Here is a 16,834-nt window from a genome sequence, read left to right on the forward strand (position 1 = left end):
GAAATTAAATTTGCTAATCTTTATTTAGACATGCATTACATCAAATATGGGTGTTAAAATGGGTTGATTATATGATCTTTTTTATTAAGCAAAATTAAGAGTCACATTACTTTTTTGGCCAAAAATGGCATTTTCTGACCATTTTTATATTTATGTTGACTAGGTTTTAGAAAGATAATTTTTATATTATAAAAAAAATATTTTTTGAGCTACAAAGCTTAACTTGAATAACCATTAGTGAAATTTAGCCTTATGAATGGCTTGGTCATCCACTTAGAATGAAATTACTAATTTTTTAAAGAACACGAGGAGAGAAACTATATGACTAATTGCACAATATTACGAGTTCAAATTTAATGGCCACCATTATTAATTTCGAGTTGCGCTAAGGGAAAAAGAGGCTTTTAAATAGTGATACGTTAATTTCCTGCTTAAAAATAAGATAAAAAAAAAATATTAAATTAGCCTCAAAATCAAATATGTAATTCTTTTGATAGGAAAATCTAATTTATCCATCAACCGGAGCTACCTTTGGTGAAGGGGTTTGTTTGAATATCCTTTCTCAAATTTTTGACTCCGCTACTGCAACAACAACTTATAATTAATAGTTAAATTGTGTCCATAGTTATTATGTTTTATAACAAATAAGAATGTATATAAATAGTTTGTACACAACGAATGCATTCTAATGTGCTTAAATTTACATTGTTTTATTAACAACTCTCACCTATATATTCTTTAGTCTTACCAATCTTGCAACTGTATAAGGAAGAACGCCCTCATCATAGACCAAAACACTATCCATTGTTAAAAAATTTAAGGCTCCTTTGGTTTACCAGAATATTTCAAAAACGTTTTAAAAAATCATAGCTAAATTCGTCTTTGTAAAAACATAATTTGCTTGATTTCTAAAAATCAAATTAACTAACATGTTTCTGTAAGTCAAAAACAAGCTAATCCAAGTTTCATTAAAAAAATTAAATCCTTCTGTCCCAATTCATGTGACTATTTCTATTTGGATAGTCAAATAACTTTTTTCTTTAATTGAGATCTTTTAAAATATTTAATTATAAAATATTATCATTTATATGCTTTTTATGTAATGTCATGATCTAAAATCTCACCTTAAGGATTGTAATGACACCTAGTTTCTATAACAAGGTAAGTCGATCAATTACAGCAGTTAACCAATTAACATGATATTTTAAAAGACAGAGTTTAATATAAATACTGAAATAAAGGTGATACAAGTCTATCCGGCAATAATCATAATAATCTTCCCAAGACTAGGTAGAACAGAGTCACGAACTCTAGATGAATACATAAAAATATCTCAAAACAAAATATAATACTGTTCGAATAGCAAATTAACAGTACAATCAAAAGGAAAAGAACTCCAAGGGACTGCAGCGATCGAGCAGCTCTACCTTGATCCTCGCGATCAGGAAGCTAACACTACCTAGGTCCACAGCCTCCAACACTTCGATCTGCACAAAAATGTGCAGAAGCGTAGCATGAGTACACCACAATCGGTACCCAGTAAGTATCAAGACTAATCTCGGTGGAGTAGTGACGAGGTACAGTCAAGACACCTACTAGACATAACAACATGTGCAATATACCAGTATAAGGCTAATGATGGAAGCAAGAAATAATAAATGTGGCATCAAGGAATAAACATGTAGTAAAACAGTAAAATAATCCGAACACGATTAAGGTACATGAAACCAATTACGGAAAAATAAATGACAACCAAATAATCAAGCCGTTCTAATACAAGGTTCACAACAAAATTTACTCCGAGGTACCACTCCCCCTAATCACAAGCCACAACTCCCAAATCACAACTCATATACACATAGCACCCCATGCCCACATCATCAATCACAACCAAACAGATAACTCACGTGCCAATATCTCAATCCATCTGGCATGGTCACAGGCTTTCTATCACAATCTTCCCGGCGTGGTCACATGCTCAATATTACAAACCGTCCGACGTAGTCATATACTCAATATCACAATGAAAGCAGATATACAAGAATACATGTGCATAATCAATGTATACCAAGTTTCATATTCCTGAAGTGGTTTAGTTGACATGTTACGGTGTATGCATGTTCAAGTGTAGTATTATAGCCCAAGTCAATAAGTTATATCAAAGACATCGAGTAGTTCATTGAAAACAACACAAAAAATCACGCAATATGCATAAACCACACAAGGTAAATCACACCATCACACGTATATAATAAATAATATGCCCTCAGGCCATCATGTTTCATCCCTGATATATCCACCCTTATTCCACTGCATTGACAATATCATACTAGCCACTCGTATCGCTCTGCCCAGAAAATAAATACGCTAGCCACCTGTATCACTCCGCCCAGACAATAACACAATAGCTACTCGTATCACTCCGCCTTGACAATATATCACAATAGCCACATGTGTCACTCCGCTCGAACAATATAATAATAGCCACTCGTATATATTCGCACAATCAACAACCGTGAGATGTCACCCTTATACTCCGCATAGCAATAATCAATCCACACAACAAATTCACATGTGCCAAAATCATAACAACATGATGTATGAACTCGTACCACTCGTGCTCATAGGCCACAATATTTTTAAAACATCAATACATATATCGCCGCAACACATTGTCACACCTCCTTTTTCCGCGCCCGCGGGGCACATGGGGGAGTTTTTTCCAATTAAAGGACAATCGAAACGGGATTGGTTTATTTATTTCAGAGTCGCCACTTGGGAGATTTAAGGTGTCCCAAGTCACCAATTTTAATCCCAAATCGAGGAAAATAATGACTCTATATTACAGTCTGCGTACCAGAAATCCGGATAAGGAATTCTGTTAACCCGGGAGAAGGTATTAGGCATTCCCGAGTTCCGTGGTTCTAGCACGGTCGCTCAACTGTTATATTTGGCTTATTTATCTGATTTTAAATACAATTATGAACCAATGTGCCAATTTTAACTTTTTGCCGCTTTATTATTATTGTTTTTTAAAAAGAAATGTGAACATCATTTAAAACACGTCTTTGGACTACGTCACATGAAATGCACCCATAATCCGGAACACATTTTATTTGATGTTTTGGGATCGGATTTGGGTCGCATGAAATGCACACCCGAGCTTAAGAAAGTAAATTATTAAACACGCGCCTAAAGAGACTATCGCGTTATTATTTTGGGAAGGCCACGAAATTCACTAAGCGGCCCTCCTGAATTCTAAGTAATTTAAAACAAGTATTTACTGAGGGCCCCGCAATTTGTATTTTTATTCGGCGAGGCTCATCTCATTCTTATTTTTTAAAGGAATTTGCAACGTCATGGAAATGCATCTCGGGCCACGCCACAATCAATGCGCCCGTGACTAGAGACATATTTCGACTCCGTTGAGATTTGGATTTGGGTCACATAAATGTGCACCCGAGTTTAGGGAGATAACATTATTAAAGGCGCGCCTAAAGCAACTAGCGCATTATTATTTTGGGGTAGGGCCGTGAAATTTGCTAAACGACCCATCCCGGAATCTAAGTATTTAATACATATATTTTGTGAGGGCCCCGCAATTTGTCCCTTTTATTCGGCGAGGCTCGTCTCATTTTATTCTTTATTATTACTATTATATTCTTTTATTATTATTATTTTTTTTAAAAAGGATGTCATTTTTATGTCTTTAACAATACTAAGACTTACGACCTCTTTACAACTAAAATCCCATGACTTGTTAAAAGTTTAATAAAAGGAGTTTAGTGAATGAGTGTTTCGGTAGTAGTAACAGCATGCACTAATACTATTTTTCGAATGACCTAACCGAAGGAAAGGACGAACAGATTAACGTCAAACTTGTGTCATAGAACGACTAGTCCAACTTAATTAAACGACATCAAATAAACAAGAATAACATAACATAAAAATGAACCAAAATGCAGACAATGAAACATAGGCAGAAAATTTCCAAACCAATTTTTTATATTGCATCTCGAACATTCAACGTAAGTTTATTTATCTAATACATCGAGGTTTACTAACCTTTGCACCTCGACAAACTCAGAGTGACAAACACGATTCCGACGGAACTTAAGCCGGACCTTTCTGAACGAAGAACAACGACGGAACCTCGGACAGCGCCTCGACGTACCGGACCTCGACTCAACCTTTGGACCTTGGACTGGAACTCGACCTCAACACAAGGTCGAGCAGCTCACCTCCATGAACTCCGGCTCAACTAGTGGCGTGAAGCTGACGGACTGTTTAGTCGACGATTGTGGGGGTCGACGGGCAGTGTTTAATGGTGACGGGGTGATGGTTGTCGACTGGAAAATGACGAGGGCGTTGGTTGCGACAGTAGGGTGGGTTGTTTGGGCAGTGGTTAATGGCTGGAGCTCGGACGTGAGAGAGTGGTTGGTTTTGGGTTATGGTCGCCGGACATGGTGGAGAGCTCGACAACGCAACAACAGCTGCTCGAGTTCCGGCGAGGGGGCAGCGACGACGCGATGGAAACGTAGCAGCAGTCGCTGCTTGACAGGGGCTAGACGCGGTGGGTCGTTGACGGAGTGGTTTTGGGTGGAACGAGGGTGGTCGTTTGAGAGGCTTGGTGGTCGACGGACTGGGCTGTAGTTTTGGACGCTGGGGAGGTCGTCGTGGGTTTTTGGACGTGAGGGGTGGTGGTTATGGCGGAGAGGGAGTTGGGGAAGGCGACGATGCAGCAACAAAAGCTGTTTCTTGATGGGTGGTTTCTGGATGGTGGAGGCAGCTGCGGTGGTGGTGTTCGGGTGGTTTAACGGAGGGGTCGTGACGGGGAGTGTGAGCGTGGGGAGGGAGGTCCGGTGGTCGAAGGCTTCCTCCTGGTTTCTGCTTCTTCTTTCTGTTTAAGAAGGAAGAAGAACAGTAGTCTTTCCAACTTTTCCCATTTTTCAAAAAATCCCTTTTTAAAATTCCCCCCGGTCCTTTTTCGTTCGTTCCGTGTTTTGTAATGCTTTGCCCATGAAAATGAGCCCCACGCGTGGTGGGGTTCGAGGCATATGTCCCCCACGCGTGGTGGGGTTCCCCACGTGTCCCGGACACGGTTTATTATGGGCTCGGTCCGAAAATTAGGCCTAAAACCGGGTAGTTTAAACACGAATATTATTCTTTTGCCAGGACCCGAGAAATAGGAACACGTTGCTTAACTAGTCCTATGTAAGCAAAATAACTACAAAAAATAAGACTAGTATTTAAACAAAACTATATCTTTTTGAATATTTTTTCAAGATTTAAAATAGCTACAAAATATTAATGAAACTATTTTTTTTTGTAATTTTCGTTTTAAATATTAAGATAAAATATGAGGTAATATTTTTGTATTTTTCAAAGTTAAAATGACTATAAAACCTTAATAGAACTATATTTTATTTTTTTTTTTGTAATTTTCGAAATTATATAAAGTACAAAAATAAAGTGCAATTTTTGTATTTTTCAAATTTATGAGAGATACATAAACTAAAATTTATATATATATTTTTTGAAATTTTTCTTTTTGAAACGAAATAAAGTAAAAATAGTTAAAATGGCTATACTAGTCCTAAATTAGATATTTAAGCTTAAGAACGTAAAAATTCCCGGGAGGGTCAAAAATCACGTGCTTACAGCTGCCCCTCTTTGACTGGAAACGCGAAGAGTTTTCCGACAAAGAACGACTAGACGTGTTTTTGACCCGACCATTACTTGGACGGACTACACTTAAGGAAAGGAAGGGAATGTGACCGAGCCCTGGTATCTGAGCTGCCTACATATCCTTGGTTATACAGGAATCAGGCCACGTGTAGTTCGGAAATGAGAGAGATAGTGAAGTTGTACCGAGGTGAAGAGCCGATCGAGGTGCCGTTCCGTTGAGGTTCCGGTCCGCGGTCCTGTCATTACAACAAAAATGAAAACTGAAAAAGACTAACTAAGCCTATCAGCTATTAGTTACAAGGATTCCTATCTCTTAAGTCTTCTGAAACTTGGTCTTGAGTCTTGAATGGTGCTTCATACAGACTTTGGATCTGAACCTTGACACTTGCTAGTTGTAGGCGCTAGTTCCTGAGCAGATCTCATCTGTTCTCCACTTCCGTATTTTGGGCTCTTCTCTTTCTTCTCTTTTTTTCTTCTTTTTTTCTTGTTTTTTGTTTTTGTTTTTTTTGTTTTTGTGACCAACTTCTGTTGATCATCCCAGACTATTGATTCGCGTTCTTGAGGCGAGCTTCTAACTTGGATTGAATGCTGGGGATTTCTGTTGTAACCTTCTGCTTTCCGGTGGGCCACTGCTTGATCTTGAAACATGTTTCTCCGTTCTACAGGCGGACCCCTGACTTCTTCTATCTTCGACACGCAACAACCTCCGTTCTACAGGCGGGTCCCTGACAATCAAAACAAACAAAATTTTCTAACCCAGTTTGTACTGGGAAGATTTGTGAGTCGTTAGCAAAATTGTAACTCACTTACACTACTGATGCAATGATGAGAGTAAACTAAAGACTGGGCTAGGATGTGCATCTCCTCTGAGTAAAACCAAAACTCTTGCTAGCAAATGTGTCTGCTAAACTAAAAACCTCAATGACTCAAACTAGAAAGTGTGTCTTCTATGGTTGAATCGGAATGAGCTAAACTAGGAAGTGCGTCTCCTAAGGGTGAAAACTTCAGTGACTAGAACTAGGAAGTGCGTCTCCTATGAATAAAATCTCGATTAGGAAGTGCGTCTCCTACGGGTAAACTTCAAAAAACTGGACTAGGAATTGTGTCTCCTATGGTCGAACTTAAGAAGTGCGTCTCCTATGGGTACCATAAACTTAGGAAGTGCGTCTCCTATTGGGTACAATAAACTTAGGAAGTGCGTCTCCTATTGGGGATGACTGTTTTTAGGAAGTGCGTCTCCTACTGGGTGAAACTATTCTTAGGAAGTGCGTCTCCTATTGGTACAATAGATCTAGGAAGTGCGTCTCCTATTGGTAAAACTTAGCTTAGGAAGTGCGTCTCCTATTGGTAAAACTTAGCTTAGGAAGTGCGTCTCCTATTGGTGAAATCAACTTAGGAAGTGCGTCTCCTATTGGTGAACCTATTCTTAGGAAGTGCGTCTCCTAATGGTAAAACTGAACTTAGGAAGTGCGTCTCCTATTGGTAGAACTAAACTTAGGAAGTGCGTCTCCTATGGGTGAAATGAACTTAGGAAGTGCGTCTCCTATGGTGAAACTGAACTTAGGAAGTGCGTCTCCTATGGTGAAACTGAACTTTAGGAAGTGCGTCTCCTATGGTGAAACATATCTTAGGAAGTGCGTCTCCTATTGGTGAAACTGAAACTTAGGAAGTGCGTCTCCTATGGTGAAAACTGATCTTAGGAAGTGCGTCTCCTAATGATAAAACTTGCTTAGGAAGTGCGTCTCCTACTGGTGAAACTTGCTTAGGAAGTGCGTCTCCTACTGGTGAAACTTGCTTAGGAAGTGCGTCTCCTACTGGTGAAACTTGCTTAGGAAGTGCGTCTCCTACTGGTGAAACTTGCTTAGGAAGTGCGTCTCCTACTGGGTGCAATAAACTTAGGAAGTGCGTCTCCTACTGGTGAAACTTTTTAGGAAGTGCGTCTCCTACTGGTACAATGGATTTAGGAAGTGCGTCTCCTACGGGTGAAACTTGTCTTAGGAAGTGCGTCTCCTACTGGTGAACTATTCTTAGGAAGTGCGTCTCCTAATGGTAAAACTGAACTTAGGAAGTGCGTCTCCTATGGTGAAACTGACTTAGGAAGTGCGTCTCCTATTGAAGAAACTTGCTTAGGAAGTGCGTCTCCTATTGGTGAAACTTGCTTTAGGAAGTGCGTCTCCTACGGTGAAACTTATCTTAGGAAGTGTGTCTCCTACTGATAAAACTTGCTTAGGAAGTGCGTCTCCTACTGGTGAAATATTTTTAGGAAGTGCGTCTCCTATTGGTGAAACTGAACTTAGGAAGTGCGTCTCCTATGGTAAAACTGAACTTAGGAAGTGCGTCTCCTATCGGTGAAATATTTTTAGGAAGTGCGTCTCCTATTGGTGAAACTGAGCTTAGGAAGTGCGTCTCCTACTGGTGAAACTTATCTTAGGAAGTGCGTCTCCTATTGGTAGAACTGAACTTAGGAAGTGCGTCTCCTATGGTAGAACTGAACAAACCTAGGAGGAAATGCATCTCCTATGGGTAAAACTAAAACTTAGGAGGAAGTGCATCTCCTATGGGTAAAGACGTGGAATGTATGCCTCTATTATCTGGACGGGCTCCCAATTTCAACACTTGAAATTAAAGACGTGGAATGTATGCCTCTATTATCTGGGCGGGCTCCCAATTTCAACACTTGAAATAAAAGACTGAATGTATGCCTCTGTTATCTGGGCGGGCTCCCAATTTCAACACTTAAAATTAAAGACTGAATGTATTCCTCTGTTATTATGGGCGGGCTCCCAATTTCAACACTTGAAAGTAAAAACTGAATGTATGCCTCTGTTATCTGGGCGGGCTCCCAATTTCAACACTTAAAAAATAAAAAGACTGAATGTATGCCTCTGTTATCTGGGCGGGCTCCCAATTTCAACACTTAAAATAAAAGACTGAATGTATGCCTCTATTATCTGGGCGGGCTCCCAATTTCAACACTTAAAAATAAAAAGACTGAATTTATGCCTCTGTTATCTGGGCGGGCTCCCAATTTCAACACTTGAAAGTAAAAAAAGACTGAAATGTATTCCTCTCGTTATACAGGTGGGCGCCTGGAACATGAAATGCAAATACTGAAATGTATTCCTCTCGTTATACAGGTGGGCGCCTGGTTGTAAAGATATGAAAAATGATATGCCCGTATTATACTGGTGGGTGACCTCGAACAGAAATGAAAAGACAGAAATGTATTCCCGCATTATACTGGTGGGTGACCCAGAACAACAAAAAAATGAAAAGACAGAAATGTATTCCTCTCGTTATTCAGGTGGGCGCCTGTCAAGAAATGTAAAGACTGAAACCAACATATCCTATTTGAGGGCGGATGAACCCGACAGATCCTATTTGAGGGCGGATGAACCCAACATATCCTATTTGAGGGCGGATTAACCCAACAGATCCTATTTGAGGGCGGATGAACCCGACAGATCCTATTTGAGGGCGGATGAACCCGACAGATCCTATTTGAGGGCGGATGAACCCGACAGATCCTATTTGAGGGCGGATGAACCCAACAGATCCTATTTGAGGGCGGATGAACCCGACAGATCCTATTTGAGGGCGGATTAACCCAACAGATCCTATTTGAGGGCGGATTAACCCGACATATCCTATTTGAGGGCGGATGAACCCGACAGATCCTATTTGAGGGCGGATGAACCCGACATATCCTATTTGAGGGCGGATGAACCCGACAGATCCTATTTGAGGGCAGATTAACCCGACAAATCCTATTTGAGGGCAGATTAACCCGACAAATCCTATTTGAGGGCGGATTAACCCAACAGATCCTATTTGAGGGCGGATGAACCCGACAGATCCTATTTGAGGGCGGATTAACCCGACAGATCCTATTTGAGGGCGGATTAACCCAACAGATCCTATTTGAGGGCGGATTAACCCAACATATCCTATTTGAGGGCGGATGAACCCGACAGATCCTATTTGAGGGCGGATGAACCCGACAGATCCTATTTGAGGGCGGATTAACCCAACAGATCCTATTTGAGGGCGGATGAACCCGACAGATCCTATTCGAGGGCGGATGAACCCAACATATCCTATTTGAGGGCGGATGAACCCAACAGATCCTATTTGAGGGCGGATGAACCCGACAGATCCTATTTGAGGGCGGATGAACCGACATATCCTATTCGAGGGCGGATAAACCCAAAATATCCTTAAGACTTGAAAATGTCTTACCTGGGAAACTTGGTGTGGATTATTTACTTACCTGTTGGGGGGTAAAATGTTATCAGCTGGGGGTACCTGACTTCCAGAAAATTTTCTAAATGGAAGGAAAATTTTCTGCCCCAGTTTGATAATATCCCTTGTGGCATGCGTTTCTGCATCAATGCCATTTCCTTTACCTGTTTCAAATCAAACAAAATTGTTAGTTTAAAACATGGTGGTTGGTTGTGATACTCCCAACAGGATGACTTTTCCTCTTTTCCTTCCTTGCTTTGCGTTGCACAACTTGTTGGGGACGATTTTATTTGCTGGGTACAATCTCTTTCTGATGGGGATATCCTTCTTCTTTTGTGGCATAGCTCGGAAACTGGTATTTCCCCGACCTTTTAGTCTAGTATGGATTCCGCCAAATCATGCTCACTGCTTTCCTTGCTTTGTTCATGGGCCTTGGCCTTGAGGCTTATAACTTTTGATTAAGGCAATGGTATCCCTCTTGACGCTTGTCAATCCTTTTGTCAATTCCCTTTTGCTGGGGATATCTTTATTGACACTGGCCTCGCGCTTGTTCCTTGCTGACTATACCATTTGGATGTCCTAGTCAGATCTCATCTTGAAAAGCTGATGGCATATTTGAAGTCATTTCATACTTGTTCTGGCCCGACAGACTCTATTGGGGAATTTTTCTATGTAAGGAGAAAGATAAAAGAAACAAAATAAAAGACAAAGGAAACGAATGGCTCTTTTACAAAAGAAACTATAAATAAAAATCTATCAAACGCAGATACCGACTCTAATGGCCATGACATGCGTATGTGGCCTATCCTCTGCCGTCAATCATCTTTTAATATCTTCAATTGGCGATTCCCCCTCTGATTCTCAATCTTATTCGACTTGTAGTGCCCGAAGGGTTTTCACTATCAAGTCTCTCTCATTTTTGGGTTCCTCTCTCAGCTTTCATCGCCTTATGGTGCATGTGAAGGTTTTCACCAATAAGACTCTCTCGTTTTATATCTCTCTCCAGCTGGGGATTTGGAGTGTTGCCGGTATGACCCTTTCTTGTTGGAGATTAGAGTCCTTTATGCTGTGGAACAGAATGTTATGTTCGCCGGTAAGACTCTTCATTTGTCTGACTTGGCATCTTTTGAAGACTGATCAGAGGGTCTTTCTTTGGACCGTAATGTGGGTTTTGGATAGGCTAGAAAAAAAAGGTATAAAAGGCTCAAAAATGCATTAATTTTGGGTTATTAGTTACAACCTTCGGAATTAGATTTATTTACAACAAACGAAACTTTTTGCCCCAGTTTCTTGCTTGGGGATATTTTAATTGATGATTTATTTCATTTTTCAAAACTATGACCGAGCCGTGAAGCGCCTACGTATCCTCTTTGAGGAATCAGGTCAAACGTAGTTCCCAATTCCTCTTCTCCATTTGACTTTCTTTTTTTTTTTCTTTTGCTTTTTGCTTTTTGTTATCACTTTTCTTTTCTTTTCTCTTTCTTTCTCATTTCTCCTTTCTTTTTGTCGTTTTTTTTCTTTCTCTCTTTTTCTTTTATTCTTCTTTTTCCATTTTGTTGTTTTCTTTTCTTTCTTTTCTCTTACCCGCCATGCTTGTGTATTTTATTCGTTGCTGCTAATTCCGAACGAGGGGTATGAAAGAAAAATAAATAAGGCTCAAAAGGGGTAACGAAGGATAAAGTGTTTAGGTAGCAGAACAAAATGCCTTCGTCATTTCAGCCTTCAAAACATGCCAAGTGCAAACAACACACTTTAAATTTGTAGTCTCTTCTGGTGGTGCTGGACTCGACAATTATATTCAACATTGGTTTGTTCATTTGTCACTTCTAAAGCACCGTTGGGCGACACTCTAACTCTCATTATCTTGGACAAACCTCATGCCAGCTTGGCGAATCTTGCTTTTAACGGTTTTCTTTGTACTCAACTTGCCCCTAGTTCCACATGACTCGGGCTCTGAATAATCTCAAACCGTTCTTATTTTCTTTAAATGGTCTGACCGCCTTTACAGGGTTTTATGATTAACTTTAAAGACTAGGCCCAAAGTGTGTGCGCATGTCATGTCACTAGAATCAGTGCTGAATAAAAATGACATAATGACTAAACAGAAAGATGACTGGGAATAATCAAAGACTGAATTTTTTGCATTGGACTGAAAAAACAAAGCAAACCGGAATAAAATCCTAAACAACTTGGACAAAACTTAAACAAACTGATATGACAAAAGGAAAAGATAAGAAGGTTTGACACCAGAAAATATTCGGATTACAACTCTAAGAATAATCCGGACAACAGAAATGACAACAAAATAAGCCACCAAATGCTTCTTTCTTGTTAACCAAGGAACATAGCGTCCTTCCACTTTATCAAGACTGGCATCTTAGCCACTGAGCTTTGCATCGATACTGCCAAGACCATTACCAGCTTCAATATCATCAACATCGGTCAACAAGTTCTCAAGAGGATTCGCGTGCTTCTGTCATCAGGCCTGATCCTCGCAGAGTGTGCATCATGAGGTGCAAGTAAAGGATTCTGGGTGTCATTGTCCGGCTTACCACAAACCAACCACCTTAACTTTGTGATTCAAAACGAAACAGGTTAAAATGGACTCAGTCGGTCCTCATTATTGACAACATTTTTTCTTCTTCTTTTTCGATGTTTTTCTTTTTTTTTTCTCTTTTTTTTCCGCTTTTTCTTTTTCATTCTTTTTTTTCATTCTCTTTTTTTCATTTTTTTTTCATTTCTTTTTCGTTTTTTTTTCATTTCTTTTTTCATTTCTTTTTTCCTTGTGGTCGAATCTTATGGAGATTGCCTACGTATCATGACCCCGCATGAATCAGACCTTGCGTAGTTCGGACCAATAAAGATAAACAATACTCAACATTTTTTTTTATTTTCATATTAAAACAAACTGGGTTTCAAAGGTTTAAAGATGACCTACAAACTTGAAAATCAAACAACCCGCATATTCTAATCAAAAGATTTACAAACTCAAAAACAAACGCTAGCTTCCTTTCCCCGTTTGTCAAATGCAACCAAACGGCTATTTTTGCAAATGTGGCCCCTTCCAAATTTCACATGAATTTTGAGGCCGAGGAGGATTATTTTATGACACTTTACAAACTTGTCCGTTCTTTTACGAAAATAGCCTTTCGACAACTGAAAGATACTCTAAGGCTATTTCGGCAAGAACGGTTTAAGACGCGGCTGAAGCTGGCTTGGCTTATTTTTGACAAAACCCAAAGGTATTCACCTGACCGCTGACTTTTTTTCCTTTTCTTTCCAAATTACAGTAAAAGATTTGGCGTCGTAAACACGGCCCTTCAGCGCCTCGGGGACGAAGATTTATAAGGCTGTGTGGGTCAACTTAGACCAAGTCTTAAAAATGACCCAAAAGTGGCTGTTTATGCAAAGTCAGCCTTCCGGCGTCCCTTTCGGGAACATTCGGCTATTTATGACAAAACAACATCACCTGACTTATTTATAACTCTTTTTTATCGTTTTTCAAATTAGCAAAGTCGATATTGCGAACACGGCCTTTCAACGTCTCGGGGACGAAGATTTTTAGGTTGTGGGGGTCAACTGGACCAAGCCTTAAAAAGTGACCCAAAGGTGGCTGTTTATGCAAAGTCAGCCTTCCGGCGTCCCTTTCGGGAACATTCGGCTATGTCTTGATAAAACAGCGTCACCCGACTTCTTTATGACAAAACTAAAATTTGACATGTATTTTTTTATTATTATTATTATTTGTTTTTTGGCTTTTTAGCAAAAGGTGGGGTTGGACCCGATGAGGGTTGCCTACGTATCTCACCTCCGGTGAGAATCAAACCCGCGTAGTTCGGTCAAATAAACTGTTTTTGAGAGGACCCTTTTCCATTTTCTATATTTTTTTTTATTTTATTATTATTTTCACAACAATCAAATAGACTATTATTCTATTATTTTTCATTTATAACAAACAAACGAATTAACGAAAAACATAAAACATTCCTTCTTTTTGAGAAGGTGGGGTTGGACCCGATGAGGGTTGCCTACGTATCTCACATCCGGTGAGAATCAAACCCGCGTAGTTCGGTCGATCAAGGATAAGTAGATGAACTAATTTTTTTTTTTTTGAATTTGAAAGAACTACTTTAAAAGAAGAAAGGAAGTATATTTTTTGATTTTTTATTGATTTTCTTTTTTAAAAGAAACACTTCTAAGATATATTTTTGAATTTCATTTGCTTTTTTTTTTCTAAAGAAGAAGAAGAAAATATTTTTTGGAATTTTACCTTTAATAAAAGAAATGCTTCTAAAATGTTTTTTTTTTCTGAATTTTCTAAAGAAGAATCAAAATATTTTCGGATTTTTATTTATCTATTTTATCTTTTTGAATTTTGAACTTTCTTTTGAATTTTTTTTTGGATTATATATATACTTATTTTTGGAACAAATAATAAAATCACATTCAACGCCGGACTCTTTTTATTTTTATTTCTGGCATTTTCATAGACAAAATAAAATAAAACACATTTTTAAAAAAAAAAAAAAAAACTCCTTTTCATTTTCATTTAATGGCAAAACAAACTATTTTCTTTAATATTTTTTTTTTTAAAAAAATAGACAGAACAATGATGATTTTTTTTCTTTGCTTTTAATATAACAAACTAACAAGACATTTTTCATTTTCAAAATTTCGGCAGAGTTTTGACTCTGCTCGGACTTCTATGCTGTTATTTTCTCCTCTTTTCCACAATTTTCTAATTTGTGGATGATGATGAAAACATACACAATCTTTTTTTTTTTTGAATTTTCAATGTTTTTATTTTATTTTATATATATACATATATATTTTATTTTTTATATTTATTATATTTTCAAAATGTGGCATGGGGGACATAGGGCATTCCAAGACATCTTGGATTTCACAAATGTTCCCCATTTGCTCTTCCCAAAATATGAAGCGTGGGGGACATAGGGAATTCCAAGACTTCTTGGATTCCACAAATGTTCCCCATGTGCTTTTCCCCGTAATGAAGCATGGGGGACATGTGGAATAACAAGGCTTCTTGAATTCCACAATGCTCCCCATGTGCTTATTTAACATGCTTATCAAAAATAGTGCAACTTTCTTATTTAAAGTGATCAGCATGATAAGGAGTGTCATTTGTCCGCAAATATCATTGGTCTGCCAAATGACCCATTCACCCTTGAATAAATACAACATGTAGCACATAGGATGCCAAAGATGGTCTATTATTTTTCAGGTTGCTTGTCCTAGACGGACTCAACCCCTGTGTTGAGTCCCCTAAGTCAAATGCACATGATGCAAATAAACGTTCCTACTAGGGATCCGGCATGAAGCTGAGTTATTCTAAGTTGATAACCTGGGTATTTGTTCTAGACCTGGCTTACCCGAGCGGACAACTCGAGCCAAGGATGGGAGCTGTGTACCGGTAACCAAAAGGCCATCCGATTTTGCAACTCCTCCGAATCCTCGTTCTATTTTGGCATATGACACTAACAGAAAGAAGCCACGACCAGCGTGCACTCCTCAAGAGAGAGAAGAGAGGGGTTTCGACACAGTTTATATATACAGTCCAAATAATATCAAAGCAGTAAAAGCAGCATTTAGCACATTAGGCTCAAACACGTAAAAAACCAAATAATAAATAAAGCCAAATAATAACAATTATTTCAAGCTCGAATTCTTAACCCTGAACCAGTGGTTCTGGGTGATTGTCCCCAGCAGAGTCGCCAGAGCTGTCACACCTCCTTTTTCCGCGCCCGCGGGGCGCATGGGGGAGTTTTTTCCAATTAAAGGACAATCGAAACGGGATTGGTTTATTTATTTCAGAGTCGCCACTTGGGAGATTTAGGGTGTCCCAAGTCACCAATTTTAATCCCGAATCGAGGAAAAGAATGACTCTATATTACAGTCTGCGTACCAGAAATCCGGATAAGGAATTCTGTTAACCCGGGAGAAGGTGTTAGGCATTCCCGAGTTCCGTGGTTCTAGCACGGTCGCTCAATTGTTATATTCGGCTTGATTATCTGATTTTATACAAGTATGAACTTATGTGCAAATTTATCTTTTAACCGCTTTACTATTATTGTTTTTAAAAGAAATGTGAACATCATTTAAAACACGTCTTTGGACTACGTCACATGAAATGCACCCATAATCCGGAACACATTTTATTTGATGTTTTGGGATCGGATTTGGGTCGCATGAAATGCACACCCGAGCTTAAGAAAGTAAATTATTAAACACGCGCCTAAAGAGACTATCGCGTTATTATTTTGGGAAGGCCACGAAATTCACTAAGCGGCCCTCCTGAATTCTAAGTAATTTAAAACAAGTATTTACTGAGGGCCCCGCAATTTGTATTTTTATTCGGCGAGGCTCATCTCATTCTTATTTTTTAAAGGAATTTGCAACGTCATGGAAATGCATCTCGGGCCACGCCACAATCAATGCGCCCGTGACTAGAGACATATTTCGACTCCGTTGAGATTTGGATTTGGGTCACATAAATGTGCACCCGAGTTTAGGGAGATAACATTATTAAAGGCGCGCCTAAAGCAACTAGCGCATTATTATTTTGGGGTAGGGCCGTGAAATTTGCTAAACGACCCATCCCGGAATCTAAGTATTTAATACATATATTTTGTGAGGGCCCCGCAATTTGTCCCTTTTATTCGGCGAGGCTCGTCTCATTTTATTCTTTATTATTACTATTATATTCTTTTATTATTATTATTTTTTTTAAAAAGGATGTCATTTTTATGTCTTTAACAATACTAAGACTTACGACCTCTTTACAACTAAAATCCCATGACTTGTTAAAAGTTTAATAAAAGGAGTTTAGTGAATGAGTGTTTCGGTAGTAGTAACAGCATGCACTAATACTATTTTTCGAATG

The sequence above is a fragment of the Nicotiana sylvestris genome, chromosome 5, assembly GCF_000393655.2.
Source record: "Nicotiana sylvestris chromosome 5, ASM39365v2, whole genome shotgun sequence".
NCBI lineage: Eukaryota > Viridiplantae > Streptophyta > Magnoliopsida > Solanales > Solanaceae > Nicotiana > Nicotiana sylvestris.